The sequence below is a fragment of the Musca autumnalis genome, unplaced genomic scaffold (genome assembly GCF_047663935.1).
Source record: "Musca autumnalis isolate F117 unplaced genomic scaffold, ASM4766393v1 scaffold_4, whole genome shotgun sequence".
Taxonomy (NCBI): domain Eukaryota; kingdom Metazoa; phylum Arthropoda; class Insecta; order Diptera; family Muscidae; genus Musca; species Musca autumnalis.
Genome location: NW_027411977.1, coordinates 197,847,191 through 197,870,115, shown reverse-complemented (window position 1 = coordinate 197,870,115; position 22,925 = coordinate 197,847,191). Strand labels below are relative to the sequence as shown.

The window sequence follows — 22,925 nt, the reverse complement described above, 5'->3', positions numbered from 1 at the left end:
TAAAAAATATACAAGTATTGGTTTTGAAAAACATTGAAAAATTATTTTTTCAAAAAATCCACGCTTATTGGCCTTGAAAAAAATTGAAAAATTATTCTTTTACAAAATACACGCCTATTGGTATTGAAAAAAATTTAAAAAATTTTTCATTATTATTTTTGAAAAAAAAAATTGAAAACCCCACGCTTATTGGTCTTAAAAAAATTGAAAAATTAAAAAATTATTCCTTTAAAAATCCACGCTATTAGTTTTAAAAAAAATATTTAAATTATTCTTATAAAAAATCCACGCTATTAGTTTTAAAAAAATATTTAAATTATTCTTATAAAAAATCCACGCTATTAGTTTTAAAAAAATATTTAAATTATTCTTATAAAAAATCCACGCTATTAGTTTTAAAAAAATATTTAAATTATTCTTATAAAAAATCCACGCTTATTGGTTTTGAAAAAAATTTAAAATTATTCTTATAAAAAATCCACGCTTATTGGTTTTGAAAAAATTTTAAAATTATTCTTATAAAAAATCCACGCTTATTGTTCTTCAAAAAAAAAAAAAAAATGAGAAATTATTCCTTAAATAAATCCACGCTTATTGGTCTTGACAAAAAATTAAAAATTATTCTTATAAAAAATCCAAGTTTATTGCTCTTGAAAAAAATTGAAAAATTATTCTTGAAAAATCCAAGCCTATTGGTATTGAAAAAAAAATTAAAAATTATTCATTTAAAAAATCCACGATTATTAGTTCTCAAAAAAAAAATGAAAACCCCACCCTTATTGGTCTTGAAAAAAATTGAAAAATTATTCTTTTAAAAAGTCCACGGTTATTGGTCCTGAAAAAAAAAACAAAAAATCGAAAAATTATTTTTTAAAAAATTCACGGTTATTGGTATTAAAAAAAATTAAAAATTATTTAAAATAATCCACGATTATTGGTCTTGAAAAAATATTATTTAAAAAAATCCAGACTTATTGCTCTTTAGCAATTATTATTTTAATAAATGCACGCTTATTGGTATTAATTTTTTTTTCTTTTAAAAATCCACGGTCATTGTTCTTGAAAAAATCAGATATTTTTAGGATTTTAGCCCAATTTGCTATTATTCGGCATTTTGGGGTTCCCATTTGTCAAACAGCTTTTCCACAAACAGTAAACCTATTACTACGTTTTAGTATACCTCGCTCCCATATGTAGGTATCACCTTACACGGTGCTCTTGAATCAAATTTAAATGGAAGGTGCTTACACCTGGGAAATTTTCGCGGATTCTGAAACTACAATGTTCATAGATGAGAAAAATCAAAAAACAAAAAAAATCGCCGGAGCGCTTTTTAAATAAATCACGATTCAAGTTAACATTTTTAGGGGTTGTTTAGGTTTTTGCGATTTCGCTTGGAAACCGCAAGTCCCATCAAAATGGGAATAAAGAAAATGTTGTAGCTGTCAAAATTCTCTACAAGATTGACATTAATGATATTTTCGTAGGTTTTACAACTTTTGAGATATAGAAGTTGAAATTGGGACAATACAAATTTAATTCAATTCTGTATCGTCTCCTTATAAAACAATGTCATGACTGCAATTTCCCAACTTAAACTTGTATATCTAAAAAATGGTACAACCTAGGAAAAATTACATAAGCCACTCTTGTAGAGAATTTTCACAGCTATAAGATTTGCTCACGTCCCATGCCGATAAGACTTGCCGTATTCAAGCAAAATCGCGAAACCCTAACAAACAAAACCTAAACATGTAAACTGAGCTTCTTTATCTCAAAAATGGTACAGCCTGAGAACAAATCATAAGCGTGAATCCTGTAGAGAATTTTCACAGCTACAAAATTGTCCTTAGCTCCATTTCGATTGGACTTGCGGTTTCCTAGCAAAATCGTGAAAACATAAAAAACACCTAAAAATGTGAATTTTGACCACGATTTATTTAAAAATCCCTACAGCGATTTTTTCTTCTTTTTGGATTTTTCTCATCTATGAACATTGCTGTTTCAGAATTCACAAAAATTTCCTCTGTGTAAGCGGTTTTCATCAAAACTTAGTTAAGGCGCCCCCTTCATTACATTGCTTTATAAGGGGGCGATACAGTCAGTGCATTGTCCCAATTTGAACTTCAATATCTCAAAAATGGTAAAACCTACGAAAATAACGTGAATGTCTATCTTGTAGAGAATTTTCATAGCTACAACATTTTCTTCAGTCTCATTTAGACAGGACTTGCGGTTTCTAAGAAAAATCGTGAAAACCTAAACAACCCCTAAAAATTTCAAATTGAATCGAATTTCAAAAAGCGCTCCGACGATTTTTTTTTGTTTTTTGATTTTTCTCATCTATGAAGATTGTAGTTTCAGAATCCGCAAAAACTTCCCAGGTGTAAACACCTTTCATTTAAATTTGATTCAAGAGCACCGTGCTTATTGTCGGTATTTTGAAGTTTGTATCCACATTTTCGATCTATGTTGGCAATAATTTGGCATTTAAAATCAATTTTCTAAGCATTTATATTCACTCCACCTTAATATATCAATTAACAATGTTATATATTGAATATACATACATACATATGTGCAAATGTTTATGTGTGTATGTGCATATATCTGTTCCTGCCATAACTTCTGTGACCGCACAACCGCAAAAAGTAATTTTATAATTTTACACTGTGGTCGCAATTAGTCCTCATAAAATAGATGTTCTATGTACGTACACACATACGTATGTACAAAATATTCTATTGCTGTTGTTTAGACAACCGATTTTGCCATTACCACCTCAATCTTGGATACAAGTGCAACCGCAACTCTTTTTAGCCGCCACTCGCTGTTGTATTCATGAGCATATCTCCCTTCTAACTCTACCTTCTGCGAAGAACTACTTACCAACCACTTTTACAATTGGTTTTGTTTTGGTTCCGGTTTTAGCGTTAAGTTGTATAAACATACATACATTCATATGTACGAGGAGTATATGCGAATAGAAAATTTGTTTTTATTTTTAATTTTGAGTTTATTTGTATACATTTTGCTGTGGTGCAACAATGTCAATAGAAATTGTAGCAGCAACAATATTAAGGACAATAAATGTTTGTACAGAAACCAGGACTCCAGGACGCGTTACAAATATTTGTTATGTGCACATTAAAATGGACAAATTATTGTTATTGTTTATAGTCGTATTGGCGCCGCCATCCACAATGTTTTTGTATACAAGGAAGTCTTTGGGGAATAGAAGAGGATGGAAGGAACTTGTTGGGATTTTCCAAATTGTCATTTTGTATTGAATTTGTGGCGGTAGTAAAGAATTGAGTTTAATTTTTTTTACAAACTTGTTTGTAATTATTCGTAATATAGATCGAAAAAATAAATAATAAAATGAATGAAGATTACCGTTCGAAGGCCGAATGCCAGTATCTATATCATCATTAAATCCTAATGATTTCAAAATCTCAATTTGCTTGAAATTTCCGTTTAAGTCAATGATGTTATTTTTTTTTGCTTGCCTTTGGAGTTTTCGTCAGCCTTCCTTTCCACAATAACTATAAATTTATACCTAAGCCCAATTTTATGATGCCATTGTCTGTTGTTTTCCTTTTGCTGTTGGCCTTTATTATAATAAGACCAAGCTAGACGCATCAAACAAATTTTTATAATATTCATTAGTTCATATTCATAAATTTAGCAAAGTTTTTCTGTTCAACAATATATATTTTTTTATTTTGGCAGAGAAGAGAGATTGAAAATCTTTTTAGGATGTGTATGTATTTGTAATTTGTAACATTCCTCATAGAGCAGCAGAGTGTAGATAGTAACGTCTTTTGACAAGTCAAGGTTGTATTAAACTTTAACAAATTTAGAATGTCAAAAGTTTTTTGCTGTTGTTCTTCATTTCCTTGGCTTTGCAAGTCAAATTTTATTTGTTACTTTAAGAATAAACTTATGTTATAAAAATGGAGTGAAATATGAGATAGTGATTGTCAGAAGCTATGAAGTATAAAGGAATTTATATAGGTTTGAATAATATTGTGCAGCATTTTTAATGTAATCGTGCATAAGAAACGCCTAAAAACCTATTCAATCCCACAGTGGACGGTTGTACGCACCGGATTGACTCGAAGGTATCTTCAACCTGGAGCCACACAGTGTCACGACAGCGGCCAACAATGGTCAAAACCAAGTACCTCGGAGTACAAATATATTGATTTTTTTCCAAAATTAACAATATTTTGTTATCTTTAAATATTTGAATAATACATTTGGCTTCACATTTTTTATACCCTCAGCATTTATGCTAACGAGGGCACGATAACTCTTGAAGGGAGTGGTCCATACTCTGCACATCGTGAAATTTCTACCAGACTTAGATGAGGTTCCAATAAGGACTCAATCGGTCCACTCGGGTAACTCCCACACAAAATTTCGGAAAAGTTCAGTTTAGGACCAGCTCTCGAATCGCTTCGGTTTTTGTTGTAACATCTTGTATTCACCGCCTCCCATACGACGGTACAAGTTTTATCTGGGGCAAGTCCAAACTTCCTGAGAAAATAGCCTGAAAGATGCAAAAAGCCCATATGACACCGTGTGTAGTGGTTGGAGCGCGAGATAACTCTCGAAAGCATCTGCCGATTCGGTCCAAAATTTGGCCTTCGTAACATTTTGTCCAAACATAGTTTAAATTCGAAGAAAATCCATATCGGTCCACTCCTTCAGGTACCTCCCCCACAAAACTTCAAAAATGTTCGGAAAATTTGTGCCCACGATACACAGTGTCACGACCGTGGCCAAAAATGGTAAAAACTAAATACTTCGTTGAACAAATTTATTGATGGGGAGTGATAGAAAACATATTAATTAAGAAGAATCTGAATTTTGGTACTGATACGTGAAGTAGTTTTTGCTATATGAGGATTTAAATCCGACAATTTTAGTTAATACGTATTTTTGTGTGTTTTTTTCTAAAATTAATAAATTATATTATGCGTTAATATTTAAAATTTAAAAGTAACGGTCGCTGCAAAAATGGTTCCTAAGTTCTCTTGGGATGTAATAAACTTGGCTACACCTTTGTTTGCATGTAAATATTAATCATATGGTGTTTACATTTACCCAAACATGTATTACTAAGTTTATTAATTTTCTGAAGCAAATTTTAAATTGAGTGGAGTGGGAAAAAAATTGTATAAAAGTGTATATCGATATTTTTTGCTGTATGAGTAGTAAAAAGTGAGTACTTCAAATATATAAAGGTCCCAGCTGCAGAGGTTTGCAGACGAATGTGTCACTTCTCTTTTTCAGCGACCACCTCACTGAGAGGATACCCCCTTTTTTAACAAATCGTTTTGCGGTGTTGGCTATAGCCCGAAAACGAATGAACCGATCATCATATATTTTTGTGGGCTTATTAAGTACCTAATAGTCTTGCTTTAAAACGAGAGAATTTTTAAAAATATAAATTTTTAAAAAAAATTTTGAACAGCGAAAATCAAAATTCGATTTTTTACAAAAAATTGACCGTTTTTTGACCACTAATAGGTCAAAAATTTTTTTTTAAAGGAAATTTCTCATATATAAAGACAAGAGTTTGATATATTCAATATGCTCACAAACAATATGACGACTAAACACCAAATTTCAGTCATATCGGGTGGATATTGAGGCCACAACACTCAAAACACCGAAAATGAGGAGGAACGGTTCTATGGGGGCTATAGGAAGACGAAAACCTATACCGACATATTTCTGCTGGAAGGTTATAAGTCCCCCAACGGAGACTTAATACCGATTTTCAGCCATTTCGGTGTGATAATCAGGCTGAAACCTCCAAAATACCGAAAATCGGGAGGTACCGTCCTATGGGGGCTATATGAAGGCGTGGACCTATGCAGACAAATTTCATGGTGAAGGTATAATGCCCCCTGCGAAGACTAAATACCAAATTTCAGCAATTTTGGTGTAATAATGAGGCTAAAATCTTCAAAATATAGATAATCGGGAGGTACCGTTATATGGGAGCTATATCAAAACGTGGACCTAAGCCAACAATTCTCTGTTGGAATGTTTGATACCTCTGCCGAAGACTAACCACAAAATTTGAATACATTCGGTTGGTCATTGTGTCTTAAACATTCAAAATACCGAAAATCGGGAGGTACGGTTCTATGGGGGCTATATCAAAACGTGAACCGACCAACCCAAATTTTTGTCCTGAAGATTGTAAGTCAATAATAGGTACGTGTACCAAAATTGATGCACCTACGACAACTCCTTTTATTTTTGGCCACAGTTAATATGAACTCGCGACATAGTGCGATATCTCTTGAAGGGAGTGACCGATGTAATCCATACTTTGCACATCCTAATATATCTACCAGATATAGATCAGGTTCGAATATGGACTATATTTGGCTACTCCTTTTGGTATCTCTCACACAAAATTTCAGATAAGTTTACTTTAAGACCTGCTCTCGAATCACTTTGATTTTTGTTGAAGCGATTTGCAGTCGTTACCTTCATTACGACCGTAAAAGTTTTTCAGGGGCAAGCCCATATTTCTTGGGAAAACAGCCCGTGTAAAAAATCCCTATGTCACCATATGTGGCGATCGGAGAGCACGATAACTCTTGAACTGTTCAACCGATTTGGTCCATCATTTGGTCTTCGTCATATTATATCAAACCTTAGTTTCATGGGCATCAACTTCATGGGTCCACAACTTCCGGTACTTCTCCCCAATATTTAAAAAAAAAATCACTGAAATGCTAGGGCGATATCACCTGAACGAGGCAACCAATTTGGTCCAAACTTTGAACCTCCTAATATTTTGTCAAAAGCTCAGCAATAGAGCAGTTAATTTCTAATCCACATTTTTGTCGGCAAATTCAAATGCCCAAAAAGGGCCACAAATTTCTGAAGAGACCGGAATGCCTGCTCCGAGCTCTTTTGATCCATGCCGGGATAGAAAAGAACTCAGTGCCATGGGTCTATCCTATTTACCAGATCTGCGTCCATCATATCGGTGAAATAAATGAATGGTAGGTGCCTCCCGAGGCTGGTCTAGTCTTATTCGCATACAGGACTGCATCGGTAAGAGTTATGTTTCTACTTGCTGCTCTAGATTATCTCCCAGGGTGTCTCGAACTTCAACGTCGGTATACGAGTCTAAACAGTATACCGTACAACAAAAAAACGCAGCATCTAACACCACATGATCTTTTTCAGCGCCCTGAAAATTCATCATTCTTGCATACCAATCGCCATGGTGGCAGAGAAATTCAGCGAAATCTTTGACTTTCTGAGTCGGAGCGACAACGTTATCCGATAGGATCGTGCAACAAACGGAGAAGAACTTGACTTATTTATACTCCAGTCTGTCCAAAACAGACCTATCTCGCTTGAGCTTGACTTTAGTGTCACATGTATGGAATATATGTATGTGATACTGTTGAGATAGAGGTGCTTAATGGGTACATACCGTTGATGAATAGCTGTGCCTTGCTTTATATGCACGACATTAATTCGCTTTTCAATGCTCATCATTAGCTTTGGCATTCCGTCTAAGGCAATGACCGGAAGGGTACAGCGCTGACCAACCTTATTTACAGCTCCACATTTTGCACGGTAGACAAATACGCACCTAAAAGAATGGGTGGAGATTGCCACAGCTCGCCAGACATCACCATTGTGGCATCTGGTCTGATAAATGACGTGTTCTGGCATCCCGTTATTTCCCTTGGCCTATACTGTCTTCTGATAATCGTCTTCGTTAACAGACCACCCAACGTTAAGACATCTGATCGCAGTATTTTCCATGGAATAGGTGATTGGCGAGTTTTCAGAGAATTTATCATCACCGTTTCTCTCAAATTCTGTTGGTCGAATACCAGAAAGTTTACCAAATTACGCAACAGAGCTGGCGGGAGTATCAAGTGATCGTGATGAGCTTCGTAGTATGAATACTGAAGACCCAAGAGTTAGGGAACTTACTCTTGATATGAACAGATAGGCGAGTAGAGCACTGGAAGCAATGCATCATTGGTACATGATTGGATACATTGTTGGCAACGGTTAAATTACACTATGCAACACTGAAAATACAACAACAACTTGAGACTACAAAAACCCTAGTAGGGTTTTGTCATGTCATATCCAGTTTTTTGCATTTATCGGACCTTTATCTCAGAAACGATTAGTAGTTTGGCTTTGCTGTCCTTGGCAATATTATATCCCTAAATTCGTAGAACTTATCTTTTGAAAAGACCACATAAGAAAAACTCCATCTAGGATAAAATATAGAAAATTGTACATAATTGCTGAAATTCTGGTCAGTATCGGCTAAACTATTGGGAGTTGAACCAAGTAACCTTTTACAAAAATCTTCCATATAAAATTCTCAGAAATTCTTCAGAACATTCTGAAACTCTTAAATTCTTACTTCATGCTGTTTCAGCGGTATTTTGTTTCATATCTTTTACAACACGTATTTCAATTCAGAAAAAATTAACGGTTTTGGAGATGCGATGCGAAATGTATAAAAATTTTGGAATTTTTGCATATATTTTGAAATTTGAGGAATAAATGTAGTTTTTCGAGTTCATTATTTCCCCAAATATTTTATTCTTGTCCTTATGTACAAATTTGATTCAGAGGTCAGAAGAAAATTCGCATTGGTTTCAGAGATATAGACCTGAATTTCTTTAAAAACTCAATATTTAACCATGTTTAGATGGGGCCATAAAATCCGAGCACGATCTGACACAACAAAACCCAACTAGGGTTTCTTGTCGTTTAGGTCTGTACTTTCAAAAAATCCTCAGTTCGAATTGTTTGCACAAGATCACCTTAAAAATGTTGCACAGTGATATTTACAGTAACGGTCGTTACAAAAGTAATTTAGTTCATCGATTTTGTGAAGAAAATTTTAAAATTAGTGGAGTGGGAAAAAATGTTGCTTATTGAATTGTGAAAATTGAGTAATTCAAACGTATAAAACCTCCTCATGTGTCTCTTCATGAAGGAACGAACATTTTACCGGTATATCAAAACCAAAATATGTTGCAGTTCCTGCATGGGTGTTAGCGCAGTGAGTGTCCAAGGTAATAACTCTATCACAAAAAGCTTGAAAAGCATCCACACAGATGCAGAGGCGCCGGCAGTACAAAGGTACAGTGTGAATGACGTACTCGGAGATCACCCATATACATCGCAGCAGAAGAACGCCAGCTGCCTTGGCAAACTTGAGGGATTTTAGGCCAGTTACAATCCGGACAATGCAGGCGCCTTAATTCATATTGGACTCGAATTCATGGCATGATACCCAACACATACCTGGCATGTGGATTGGGCGTGTACGACGCGCGACATTTGTTTTCCTGCCCAGCTAACCCCACTCATTTGTCTGCTGATTAATAACAGTTTTGCCTAGACTGTAAAAGGGCAGGTATAATTATACCCTCCACCATACTATGGAGGATATAATTAAATTTGTCATTCCGTTAGTAACACATCGAAATATTCATCGGAGACTCTATTAAGTAAATATATATTCTTGATAAGGATCAAATTCTATGTCGATATAACCATGTCCGTCGGTCCGTCCGTCTGTTAAAATCAAGATGCTGCTCGCAATTTTCAAGATAGAGCTTTGAAATTTGGTATAGGAGTTTCTTTTACTCCTAGGATGTTTGGTATCGCAAACGGGCTATATCGGTCAACGTTTTGATATAGCCCCCATAGAACGGTACCACCCATTTTTCGGCATTTTGAAGGTTTTAGCCTCATTATAACACCGAAATGGCTGAAACTGGGTACTTAGTCTTCGTTGGGGGTATAAAACTTTCCCCCTGAAATTTGTCGGTATAGACCCACGCTTTTATATAGCCCCCATACAATGGAACATCCCTATTTTCGGTATTTTGAAGGTTGTAGCCACAATATTCCTCAGAAATGGCTAAAATTTGGTATTCAGTCTTCGTTTGGAGTATACAACTTTCCCCCAGAAACTTGTCGGTACAGGTCTACGCCTTGATATAGCCCCCATAGAAGAGTACCTCCCTATTTCCGGTATTTTAAACGTTGTGGTCTCAATATTCCTCCTAAATGGCTGAAATTTGATATTTGATCTTTATTTGTGGTACTAAAGGTTCAATATGAAATTTGCCGGTATATGTCCACGCCTTCATATAGCCCCCATAGAACGGTACCAGCCGATTTTCGGTATTTTGAAGGTCTTAGCTTCATTATCACATCGAAATGGCTGAAATTTGGTACTTATTATTCGATATGGGTATAAAACTTCCGCCAGAAATTTGTCGGTACTGGTCCACGCCTTCATATAGCCCCCATAGATCGGTACCTCTCGATTCGCGGTATTTTGTAGGTTTTAGCCACATTGTCACACCGAAATAGCTGAAATTTCGTACTTAGTCTTCGATGTGGGTACTAAACTTTTCCCCAGAAATTTTTCGGTATAGGTCCACGCCAACATATAGCCCCCAGAGAACGGTACCTCCCGATTTTCGGTATTTTGAAGGTTGTTGCCACAATAATCCACCGAAATGGCTGAAATTTGGTATTTGGTCTACACTTGAGGTATTAAATGTTGCGTATGAAAATTTTCGGTATAGGTCCACGCCTTCATATAGGCCCCTTAGAAAGGTACCACTCGATTTTCAGTATTTTGAAGGTTGTGGCCACAGCAACCCACCGAAATGACGGAAATTTGGTATTTAGTCCTTGTTGTAGGTAAAAGCCTTTCTGACCGAACCCCGTCAGTACAGGTCCACGTTTTGATATAGCCCCCATAGAACGGTACCTTCCGACTTTTGTAATTCTGAAGGTTGTGACGTCAATATCCCACCGAAGGACTGAACTTTGTTATTTAGTCTTCCATAGGGTTATCAAATATTCCAGAAGAGAATTATCAGTGCAGGTCGGCGGGTTTCTATATCCCCCATAGAAGCGTACCTCTTGATTTTCGATATATTGAAGGTTTTACCGAAATATTGGATGTTGCTATTCAGTCTTCTAAAATTTTTCCGCCAGAAATTTGTAGATATAGATCGACGTTTTGAACGGTGCCTCCCGACTTTTGGTATTTTGAAAGTTAGCCACATTTTTTTACCGAAGGTGCTGAATTTTGGCATGAATTTTGGTCTTCTTCATAAGCGAAAGGAAACTAATTGTTTCATTTTACTTGAATACAACTCGTTGTGGAGGGTATAACAAGTTCCGCCTCGCCGAACTTAACGCCGTTTTTACTTGTTTTTCTGATAAGCTACTTATTCTTAATATCTCTGTTTCATGATCCTCATACTAACACACTTCCATTAACTATACGTCAACCATTTAGTATGAGAAGTCATACCCTGAGAATAATATAAAAGATGAGGCATTTTGTCAATCATCCTAACCCACCTATAAAGATGTGGACACGTTGTTATACCTTCATCTAGATAAAGTTTTGAGTCAATCTTCATCTGTTGTAATTACTTTACATAGGTACATGTTTTTGGTATGAACCCCACATAACAGTACCTCCGGATTTTCGATATTTTTAGAGTTTTTGCTAAATTTTTAGACTGACCTACCGAACATTTGGCACCTGAGGTTCCCAGTAGACACAAAACTTCTCCATCTGAAATTGTTAAGGTAGGTCCATGTTTTAGTATAGCGCCCAGATAACGGTACCCCCGTTTTTTTACCTTTATGCTAGAAAGGGTATATACACCAAAAATGTGCCTCATCGAAATAACGGTTTTAGACCACAAGTATGTTTGGACGAAATTCATTTCAGACAATTTGGAGTTGATTTAGCCATGTCCGCCCGTCTGTCCATCCATTTTGCGTAACGTAATATCTTATCCAAACTTAGTTTCAGTTCGAAGATGGGCCATATCGGTCCACTCCTTCAGTTTCCACCCCCACAAAAGTTCAAAAATGTTCCGTAAAACGGTGTGAACGATAACTCTCGAAGGGAGCAATCTAATATGGTCCAAACTTTGCACATCGTATTATTCCTTCCAGATTTAGATCGGATTCGAATATGTACTATATTGGTCCTCTCCTTCGGGTACCTCCCACACAAAATTAGGATAAAGTAAAGTTTAAGAGCTCGGATCGCTTTGATTTTTTTTTCAGTTGTACTTGGGTCTCCCTTTACGACGGTTAAATTTTTTTTCTTGCGCAAATCCATACTTCCTGAGATGTTGGCCTAAAAGCTCCAAGAAATCCTGACGGCGCCAACCAAAATGGCAAATCCGCAAGATAATTCTCGCAGGGAATTTCTGATTGGTCCAAACTTTGCACATCGTACTATTTCATCCAGTCATATATCAGGTTGGAATATGGACTATATCGGCCCACTACTTCTGGTACCTCCCGAACAAAATTCGAAAAAAGTGAAGTTTAAGAGCTACTCTCGCATCGTTTTGATTCTTTTTTTCAGTAGGTTGTTCTAGCGGCCTCATTTACAACGATATAATTTTTTCCGGAGTAAGTCAATACTTCCTGAGATAATAACCCAAAAGCTCCAAATACACTGCCGGCATTATGGGTATCCGTGGTCGAAACACGTTTCCACCTAAAATTGTTAACAGAAATGGAAACCGAATTGTTTTAATTTAATTCAGAATATTTAATGGTGGAGGTATTAAGAGTTCGGTCGAACTTGACTATTTTTTACTTATTTTTACTCAAACTTGCATAAATGAATCAAAGTTTTTAAAAATTTTTGAAAAACAACAAATCACCAACAAGAAATCCCTAAAAGCCTATTAAACTTGTTACCCAACTTAAAGGTTTTGTTCTTAGCCTTAGCTGCCACTGACGATGCGTTGCTTTGCTTTGCTTTATTTCCTTAACAATTTTAAGATAAAAGGCCGAACAAATTAAGTTTTTTGTTTGCTGAGATGCCAGTCGACAATCTAGAGGCTATGTAGTTCCTACGGCTGTTGGTTGTCGTCCTTCACTAGATCTTTTGCATCATGTTTGATATTTAAATTGCCTTCAAAGCTTTTAAGTTTTTCTATTTTTTTATTGTTGCACGGAAATTGCTCTTTTTCCTTCAGTTAGTTGTTCGTCGTCATCGTCATCATCTATCTGTTCGTTGGTTGTTTGTTCATTCATTCAGTTGTCTGGCGTTTTGCTGGCCATTAGCAGTAAGTAAGCATCCTTGTTTTTTGACAAGTCTGTTGTTTTGTTAGCTACCCATTGGTACTACTGCTGGCTGCTGGCTGGTATGTTGGGCATATCCGGAAATTTTTTAGCCTTGGCCAGGATACAGTTGGGACATTGCAAAATAGAGTTGGGAGGCAAATTGCTGGAAAAATGTTTTATGTCTCTGAACTGGGAGAGAGATAGTAGGGAGTTGACAAAGCGCTAAATGATGGCCGTTTTTGTTGGGTTGCTTGCCTTTGTAGGCCATTAATATTTTATTGGTTTATTTGTCACAAAAGGGTTTTGGCGACGGCGGGTGGTCTTATTTATGAAAATTATTATGTGTTGGTTGGCCCACAAGCGTTTAGAGTATTGTAGCCTTTTACAAACAAAGCTATTTGAAATTGAGGCGTGCCAATGTTGGCTCCCTGGTTCAGTGCCATTTTTCACTTACACACACACATTCCCATTGCTTTGCCGCTAATACTTGTAAAGCTTTGGCACGTTATACCCTTGGGACTCATATTAGCTAAAAACCATACAATCATATTAATAACCATTCTGCTGAATTCAATTCGCCAAAAACGAGTCATTTAAGTCTGAAGCAGGCAAACGACAATACATCAACAAAAACCGAAGACTATACTCAGACTCACACACTCTACCTCTCGTTCTCTGGCTCTCCAAAAACCACAAGCGACATCATCTGCAAAAGTTTTCCTTCCTTCCTTGATAAAGTGAAAACAATGAAGAAGAAACTTCACATTATATTTATGGCTGGCAATTGTAGTTGTCGTCCTTATGGCATTATTAAAAACTTAATGGTTTTAGCCCATCATGGCCGTAGTAGTTGCTCCGGCTGCTGTTGTTGTTGTTACTTTTGTTATTATTATTGTATGCCAAAATATTTTTATGGTTGGGTCGAGCAAACCCAACCAAACCACCATTAGACACATTGCCTCCTTGCACTTGTAAAATATATCAGCCGCCACCACTCTTACCATTATTCACATTATTTTGGGGAGCATGAAGGATATGTCATAATGGTTTTGGCGGCTTTGCATGGCAATCAAACAAGAACGAGCTGGAGAGAGAGGCAGAGGGTGTGAGCAAAATATGGGACTGGAATGATGGTTATATTAAGTAATTGATTACATCTCCTGGGACTTTTAAGAACTTTTCTTTATAGCACGAATTCAAACACAGACCATTTATAACTTTTTAGAGAAAATAAATGTTTACCAATACATGTTCGAAATGTCTGTAAGTGTTTGTGTGTGTGACTGGCATTTTAGTTTATTGGCAGTAGATGGAAAAATTATTATTAGCAATAAAACTAAGATGAGTTTCTGTTTTCTTCTTTTGGAATGGGAGAAGGTATTTAGAAAGATATTTGTGGATTTTGTCAAATGAAACGTGCTCTGTTTTGGTAGGTGCTTGCCATGGGTTTCATCTTGGGGAGATTTGGAATAAATAAAAAAATTTACAGTGGACATATTCATGACAAATCAGGAGTTATTGTTACAAACATATCACGCTCTGATAATTTTATGTTTTACACTTGGACCTCGATTATCCGTAATAGTCGGGACCGGAGGCATTACGGATAATCAATTTTCCCGGATAATGGAGTAACACTGTCTCCCATATATTTTTAGTAAAAAAATATGCTTTCTTGGAAATACTTATAAATAACAGCAATTATGAATTTAATGTGAAATAGGTATAAAAGATTGAAACTATTCTAAAATAATTTATTAGTGCATTGTTTTTGTCCATAAAATATTGGTCGAATGACTTATAATCCTCGATCATAAAGATTTTCACCGTTAATCGGTATAAAATGAACCAAAAATTATGTTGTTGTTGTAGCAACGCAAATGTGTTCGTTCGTGTATTATTTCAGATACCAGGTTATTCTGTATCCAGATTCAAGAATTCTGCAACCTGGATTGGTTGCGTCCATAAGGAATCAGGAGACAGGTGAGTGGGGTTAGCTGGACAGCTAAACAAATGCAGTGTATCGTGTGGTCACAATCCACATGTTGGGCAGGTGTTGGGTATCGTGGCGTCAATTCGGGCCCAATACGAATTAAGGCGGCTGCATCGTCAGGATCTTAACTGGGCTAACACCACTCGTGTTTGTCTTGGCAGCTGGCGTTCTTCTGCTGCGATGAATGGGGGGTGGTCTCCAATTACGGCATTCACACTGTAACTTTGTACTGCCAACGAAACAATGACAGTGTGAATGCTATCCAAGCCTGCCTGATAAGCTCGTTGGTCTAGAGGTTATCTTTTATACCTTTGGGCCTCTCTCTCTCTAGATCATGAAGATCTCTCCTGACGTGCCTGGGTGGAGGAAGCCTGTCCATTAAATCGTGACAGGGATGCTCACTGCGATGACACCCAAGCAAGTACTGCATCGACAACATTTTATTGTGTTGCCGCACCGGTAAAATCTTCATCTCCTCATGAAGATGGTCCACTGTTGTCATGAGGAGGCACTCTGTTGCAGTCCTCCTGGCAGGTTGGAATCTTCTTACGCTGCGTAGTGCTAACCTTTGCAGACCACGCTGTCGCCCCATAGCTTACCACAAACCGGACTATTGATTTGTAAGTGGTCAACAAGGTTTCTTTGTCAGCTCCTCAAGTGCTGCCGGCCAGCGACTTAGCACCTTGTTGCTACTTCTGATCTTATCGCAAATAGCTGTGGCATGCGCGGACGACTTAAACATGGTATCGAACGCTACACCCAGTATTTTGGTGTAGTTAGTAGTTGGAATCAGTGCACCATCGACCAATATGTTCAGTGGGAGCCTCATTTCAACCGTCCATGTGGTGAACAGTGTGGCAGTAGATTTAGCGGCGGATATTTTCATATTTTCATATTCCTCGTACAATCATCCGCATACATCACGATCTCTATACCGTCTGGAGGGTGTGGAACTTCAGAAAGATAGAGGTTAAACAGTTCCGGAGATATCACCTCTCCTTGGGGAACTCCCTGTTTCACTCTACGGGGTTTGGACTTCTTGTTTCTGAATTCCACACACGACTGGCGTCCGCACATATAGTTGATTACCCAACGTTTCAAACATGGCTGGAGATTAGTCTTCTCTATATCCTAGAACAGCTTGACATGGTTGACGGTATCGAAAGCCTTCGATAGGTCAAGAGCCAACATGACTGTTGGGTCGCACGGCCTTTTCTGATTCAGTCCTCTACTGATATGTGTGGATATGGCGTCTAATGCTGTTGTAGTACTGTGCATTTTCCAAAATCCATGTTGATTTTGGGCAACTGGAAAATACCTTCTCATCGTGGGGACGAGTAGAGCCTCTAGGATATTTGCTACTGGCGACAGGAGTGAAATCGGCCGGTCCAATACACCTCTGCTGGCATCCTTGCCAGGCTTCAGTAACGGGACCACCCTGCCAACTTTCCAATCTTCTGGTATGATACGGGCGGCTAACGATTGGTTGAGGACACTTGTTAAATACTCAATTTCAGGTTCATCCAGTTGCTTAAGCATTACCATCGATATTCGGATGGCATCTGCAACATCGCTCATCGTAAATTGTGGTGGTACCTCCGCGGCTGGAAGGACTCTTCTTATACGGCGTAGCACACTTCTCTTCGCCCTATCACTCTCGGGGTGCTCTATGAACTGCCGGTTAAAGTAACACGCGCACCTCTTTGGGTCAGTTACTGTCACGCCGTTGAAAGTAACTGCTGTTCTGTAATCCTTCTTTTCAGGATTCGAGAGTGATTTAACCGTTGCCCACAATTTACTTAATCATGCACCAATGTTGCATTGCTTCAGGTGGTCTAGCCACTTTTTCCGCTTATGTTCGCCTACTAACCTGTTGACTTCAAGAGTAAGCTCTCTAACTCTTGGGTCTTCAGGGTTCGTACGACGAAGCTCATCACGCTCATTTGCTAGTCCCGTCGCCTCTGCTGGGAAATTTGGTCTTATTTCGGGTATTCGACCAGCAGGTACGTATCGAGCGGCTGCTGCTGTGATGTTCCGGAAAGTTTTCTCAGCTACCCATGGTTCAGGAAAGTACGGCGGTCAGAGGTTATGAAATCGGGTGGTCTGTTTACGGAGATGATGATAGGGAGGTGGTCTGAGCTAAGGGAACTGACGGATTGCCAGGATACGTCATTTATCAGACCTGGTGACACAATGGTGATATCTGGCGATCTCTGGCAGTTCCCTCTAATCCTCGTAAGAGCGTCTTCATTTACCGTGCAAAACGTGGAGCTAGCAATTTGCTCAGCCAGCGCTGTACCCCTCTGATCATTACCTAGGACGGAATGCCAAAGCTCGTGATGAGCATTGAAGTCCCCTAGCACCAGACGGTTATTGCCCTCTAAAAGCGAACTAAAATTCTAAAATTCTGTGGTTTCCTTTCCCGGATAATAGAGGTTTACGGATAATCGATTCGCCGATAATCGAGGTTCTTTTATTTTTTTCGAAAATTACAATATAAATCTGGGAAAACTTACAGGCATCCTAAACCTATAAAGTAATAAAGCGTTAAGTACGGTTGGGGCGAACTTTTTATACCCTCCACCATGAAATATTCTGAACTTATATGAACTAATATTTTTTTACTTAAAAGAGATTATATTGAAAAATTGATATCTAGCGAAGTCCTACACACATCGTTAACTGGTTAGGTTAACATCATCAGGAATATTATATGTTGTTGTTGCTTGACAATTTTCATCATTTGGAGCCCGTATTTATACGTAGAATATTGCAAATTTGCATTTGTGAATTTTGAATTGAAGCTTTTTATTTCCAAAGACTAGTCGGGGGACAAATGACTCGTCTTTCTAGAAGTCAAATTTTAAATATTACATCATATTACAAAAAAAGTGATAAGCGAAATGGAGGAGAGTAGCGTGATAGAATCATCATGAAGTTCATGGTGCTTCCCTGTAGTGTTGGGTAAGAATAACGATGGGGCACCCGTTTCTGGGTCGACTATGGGACATTAAATGATGTCTCCAAGATGTCTCCTAATATGTCTGGACAACATCATTGTCACGAGAAAAACGTTCGACCAACACCTGAAGAACATAAAGGATGTTCTTCAAGCTCTGCCGTCGGCAGGCCTAAAGCTGAACCCGAAAAAGTTTATACTCTTCCAACGAGAAGTTCCTGGGGCATCGGGTTAAAACCGAGGGCATATGGACTGATAACGAAAAAATTCAAGCAGTCCAAGACTGGCCAAGGGCGCAAAATCTGCATGAGTTACGGAACTTTTTGGATTTTGCCAGAGTCGCTGTCAGCCTCCACCGATTAACGCAGTAGGGGCAAAAGTGTCAGTGGAACGAGGAGCAGGAAGAGGCATTTAGAAAATTAAAAGACCTGCTATGCACAGTCCCGCTTTTGGCTTACCTTATTGTCAGCGGAAAATTTGTCCAGGACGCGGATGTTAGCCCTTACGGTGCTGGTGGTGTACTATCCTAGCAAATCGACGGCGAAGAAAAAGTAATTGGATACTACAGCTGAATGTTATCAATGCGTGAGAAGATTTACTGCGTGACCAGAAAAGAGCTGCTGACAGTTGTAGAGAGCATCAAACATAACCATAAGCACCTATATGGCCAGCATTTCCTTCGAAGAACAGACCACTAAGCTCTTCGTTGGTTAATCCTGTTCAAGAATCCGGAACCTCAATTAGCGCGATGGAGAGAGAGGCTTCAAAGTTACGACTTAAGCATCGAGCACAGGAAGGTTGGAAAACATGGTAAAGCTGATGCCCTGTCTCGTCGACCGTTCGAACGAAACTGCAGGCATATCTCAAAAGCTGATTACAAAGAGAGCATCGTCGATGTTCGGCTCCTACAGATTGGATTCGACCAAGATTGGGCAGCGGAACAACGAAAAGATCCCATTCTGAGTAAGATAATTTGGGCAAAAGAGGAAGAAATCCACCTAGTCAGAAAGATATAGCGTCCTATTGGGCTCAGTTGTTGCCTATATCGTAAATGGGAAAGCGAGGATGGTAAAACCAACTGGAACCTGATTGTCGTTCCAGATTCTAAGTTTATGAAGGTCTTCAGAGAGTTTCATGATGGGCCAAGTTAAGGGCATATGGGGATAACCAAGATCGCCGAAAAGGTAAAATAGAGATTTCAATGGGTTGGATGCCAAAAATCCATAGCGGAATGGACATCCAATTGTAAGAGATGCATAAAAGCCAACCGACCAACAATAAGCGTCTCTTGGAAGCGTTACGTGTTAGTGGTTACGGAGTACTTTAGCCAAATATCGCCATGGGTTTATGCCATCAGAAATCAAGAAACCAAGACAATTGAGTATGTCGCTATGGTGTTCCATCCGAGATACATTCCGAGCAGGGTAGACACTTTGAGTCAGCTATATTCAAGGAATTAAAAAAATCAGAACAACGCCCTTACATTCCCAATCTTATGACATCATGGAAAGGTTTAATAGCACTCTGGAGGAACATCTACGGAAAGTAGTGGACAGCGGCCAAAAAGACTAGAATGAGCAAATACTTAAATTCTTAACTTCATGCAGATCGACCATCAACGATTCCACATCTCATACCATAGCTAAATTTTTTTACGGAAGTAAAATGAAACTACATGTGATTTCACCTTGATCTGAATAAAGCCGAGGACAGACGAAATTCCTTCTGTGAAGTCCACGAAGCAGTAATAACAAGTAAAAAGTCGTTAAGTTCGGCCGGGCCGAACTTTTTATACCCTCCACCATAAAATAGTCTTAATTAAAATGGAATAATTAGGGTCCTTTCACAATTTTAGGTGGAACAACTTTTCGACTATGGATAGACTACTACTGCCTCCCACTATTGCTTAAATTACACTGTGAACACAAATGTTGGGGCAGAGATAATTCCTTTTGGAGATGAAAGCCCTTGGTGTGTGTATATTAAAAACCCCGAAGGACAGATGCGCCGTGAGTCGAACTTCCGCGTTATGGCGTGATGAAGTTTTTGCAAGAGACCCTGTAAGCCATCATGAATTAGCATTATATCTTTGTTTGTTGTTTTTGTAAAGCACTTAAGCAACAGTGAACAAAGATATAACGCTAATTCCTGATGGCCCACAGGGTCTCTAACAAAAATTTTATCACGCCATAACGCGGAAGTTCGACTCACGGCGGATCTGTCCTTCGGGGTTCATAATATGCTCACCAAGGCCTTTCTTCCCCAAGAGGAATTTTCCGTGCCCCAGACTTTCATCTCCATTTTGTTGCACAGTGTTATCTAATCTAATCTAATCTAAAAAAAATTTTTCAACTAGGTGATAGGTGCCACCTAGGGGCTATATCAAAGAGTCAACCTATCTTTAAATTTTTTGGTGGAAAAGTTTTATAGCTGCAGGGAACTTCAAGAGTCAAATTGAGGGTAGTTTCATCAAAACAATGTAGACCCTCAAAAATGGACGCATGTTGACGAATTTTAGTGAAGAAATTTCGTGACCACTGAAAATTCCCGAAAATCGGGAGGTACAATTATATGGGGAGATATACCAAAACATGGACCTATATTGACGATTATTTTTGAATAGACCAAAACATGGACCTATGTTGACGATGTTTGGTGGAGATATTTCAAGACGACTGAGAACCTCAAATGGCAAATTACAGCTAGTTCGGTTAAAAATTTTAGATAAACTTCTCAAAATACCGAAAATCGGGAGGTACCGATATATGGGGGCTATACCAAAACATGGACCTATGTCCATATCCTTTGAGATATAAGTTTATTGATCACTAGGAACCCTAGGTGCTAAATTATAGCTAATTCGGTCTGCAAATGTGGCGAAGAACGTCAAAATACCTCAAATCCGGAGGTACCGTTATATGGGGGCTATACCAAAGAGTGGACCGATATAGCCCATCTTCGAACTTGACCTGCCTATAGAAAAAAGACCCTCAGTGCAAAATTTCAGCACTCTATCTCAATTATTGTGGACGCTAGAGTGATTACAACAGACGGACAGACGGACATGGCTAGATCGTCTTAGAATTTTATCCTGATCAAGAATATATATACTTTATAGGGTCGCAAATGATTAGTTCGATGTGTTACAAACGGAATGACAAACTTAATATACCCTCCATACTATGGTGGAGGGTATAAAAACCGCATGAAGAAAATGTGCGACCGAGCGGCCGATACTAATGTGTTCCAAGAAGGACAACTGGTGCTATTGTTCAACCCACAACTGAAAAAAGGACTGTGCCGAAACTACAAGCACACTGGGAAAAGCCCTACAAGGAAATCAGGAGGATAAACGACGTAGTGTTTTGCATCCAGCGAAACGATAGTCCCAGGTCAATGATGAAAGTATTACACCTAGAGCGATTGGCCTCCTATGGAACGAGAACAGTGCCTATTCGGGAGGTAATGTTAAGAATGTATCAAAAGAACTTGAATTAATATAAACATTTGAAATGTAGTTGTTGTATTTCGCCTGAACATTATAGTACATCCCAGATTGGGGATCCTGAAACATGGATCCTCAATCGAGGAACGACTTTAAATACGGGAGAATAGTTGGAGGGTGGGTGAGTTATAAGTCCGTCCTTGAAATTCTTCAAATCATTAAACAGTTTACGTTTATAGCTCTTATTGTCCCTCACGCAGTATCATCCAAGATTTTTATAAATTCTTTTTAATTTCCCCTGAGCTTAAATCTTTCTTCCATTTCGTGATTTACCTGATTTTAATGATATTATTTGTTATGCCAGCTACCGACATACATGCATAGCTAGCAAACCAATAACTCAAAGACTAATTTTATTCTTTTAGATTTTCATATTTTAATTGGTTTTCCTTTTTTACATAATATTCATTATATTCACATCATCACACAGGCATACTTAAGGTTACCCCTGGGGGCAAAAATTCTTCCTTGCGCACACAAACATCCATAGCAAATTAAAGCAAAGCAAAAAAAGAGAGTAATTTTCCTTTGATCTTGGAAAAATGTAATTTGTTGCTTAACATTCATTCATTTATTTATTTGTATGCACACAAATACACACAAAGATAAAATCAGGAGTCTGTCATTGGGTGTGTGCCTGTGTTCATGTGTACTATTATTTGAAGTTAATGTAAATGTTAGTTATACAAATAAAACTTAAATAATTTTTCCAAAAATATTCACATTACCTAAGAAAATATTTATCTTGGCAAAGTAAGCAACAGAAGGAGAATTAGAAGCAACAACGTTAGCGGGAGCGGAAAAAGCAGCAGCATCACATCATTGCAAATAGCAGTGAAGTGTGGAATTAAAGTCTTACAAAGGTTGTTTTGTAACTTATGCTAGAGAGAGAAAATGTTTTTATTGCTGTTTTTTTAGAAAACTAATTAGAATGATTTGCTGGAAGAATATATGAGTTTTTTTTCTTGGAAATATACAAGAAACTAAATTGCTAACTTTGTGCTTTAATTAAACCGGGGAAATATTTTTTTTATGTTCATGAACTTAATTTGTTATGAAAGCATATTTTTTGGAAAAATATCTAATATTTTTGAAAGCAATATTATTTATAGAAACTTATAACAAATATTTACTCACGTGGAAATGTAACTAATTTCTTTCCTTTTGTTTCTTTCAGGTACGTTTCCATGAATTTTACATTATTGCCTCTAATTTGTGAGGGAAATTATTATGGTTAAGTTATACAGGTATATTGAAAAATTTGTAAATATTTTTTGTAACTTCATTATTTTTAAATTAAATACAATTTT

At 37.6% G+C, this 22,925-nt stretch overlaps 1 protein-coding gene across 8 annotated transcripts in view; it reads left to right on the top strand.

The window, feature by feature from the left end:
* The window catches only part of bru3 (CUGBP Elav-like family member bruno 3), a 1,231,558-nt gene that overhangs the window by 543,887 nt on the left and 664,746 nt on the right, over nt 1–22,925 (top strand). Inside the window, exon 1 of one of the 8 annotated variants that reach the window (XM_073980084.1) lies at nt 22,791–22,862. The exons of the other annotated variants lie outside the window; for them this stretch is intronic. The gene's annotated coding sequence lies outside the window, so the exon portion shown is untranslated. Of the gene's footprint in view, nt 1–22,790; nt 22,863–22,925 lie in introns of those variants that run through there. 8 annotated transcript variants of the gene reach the window in all.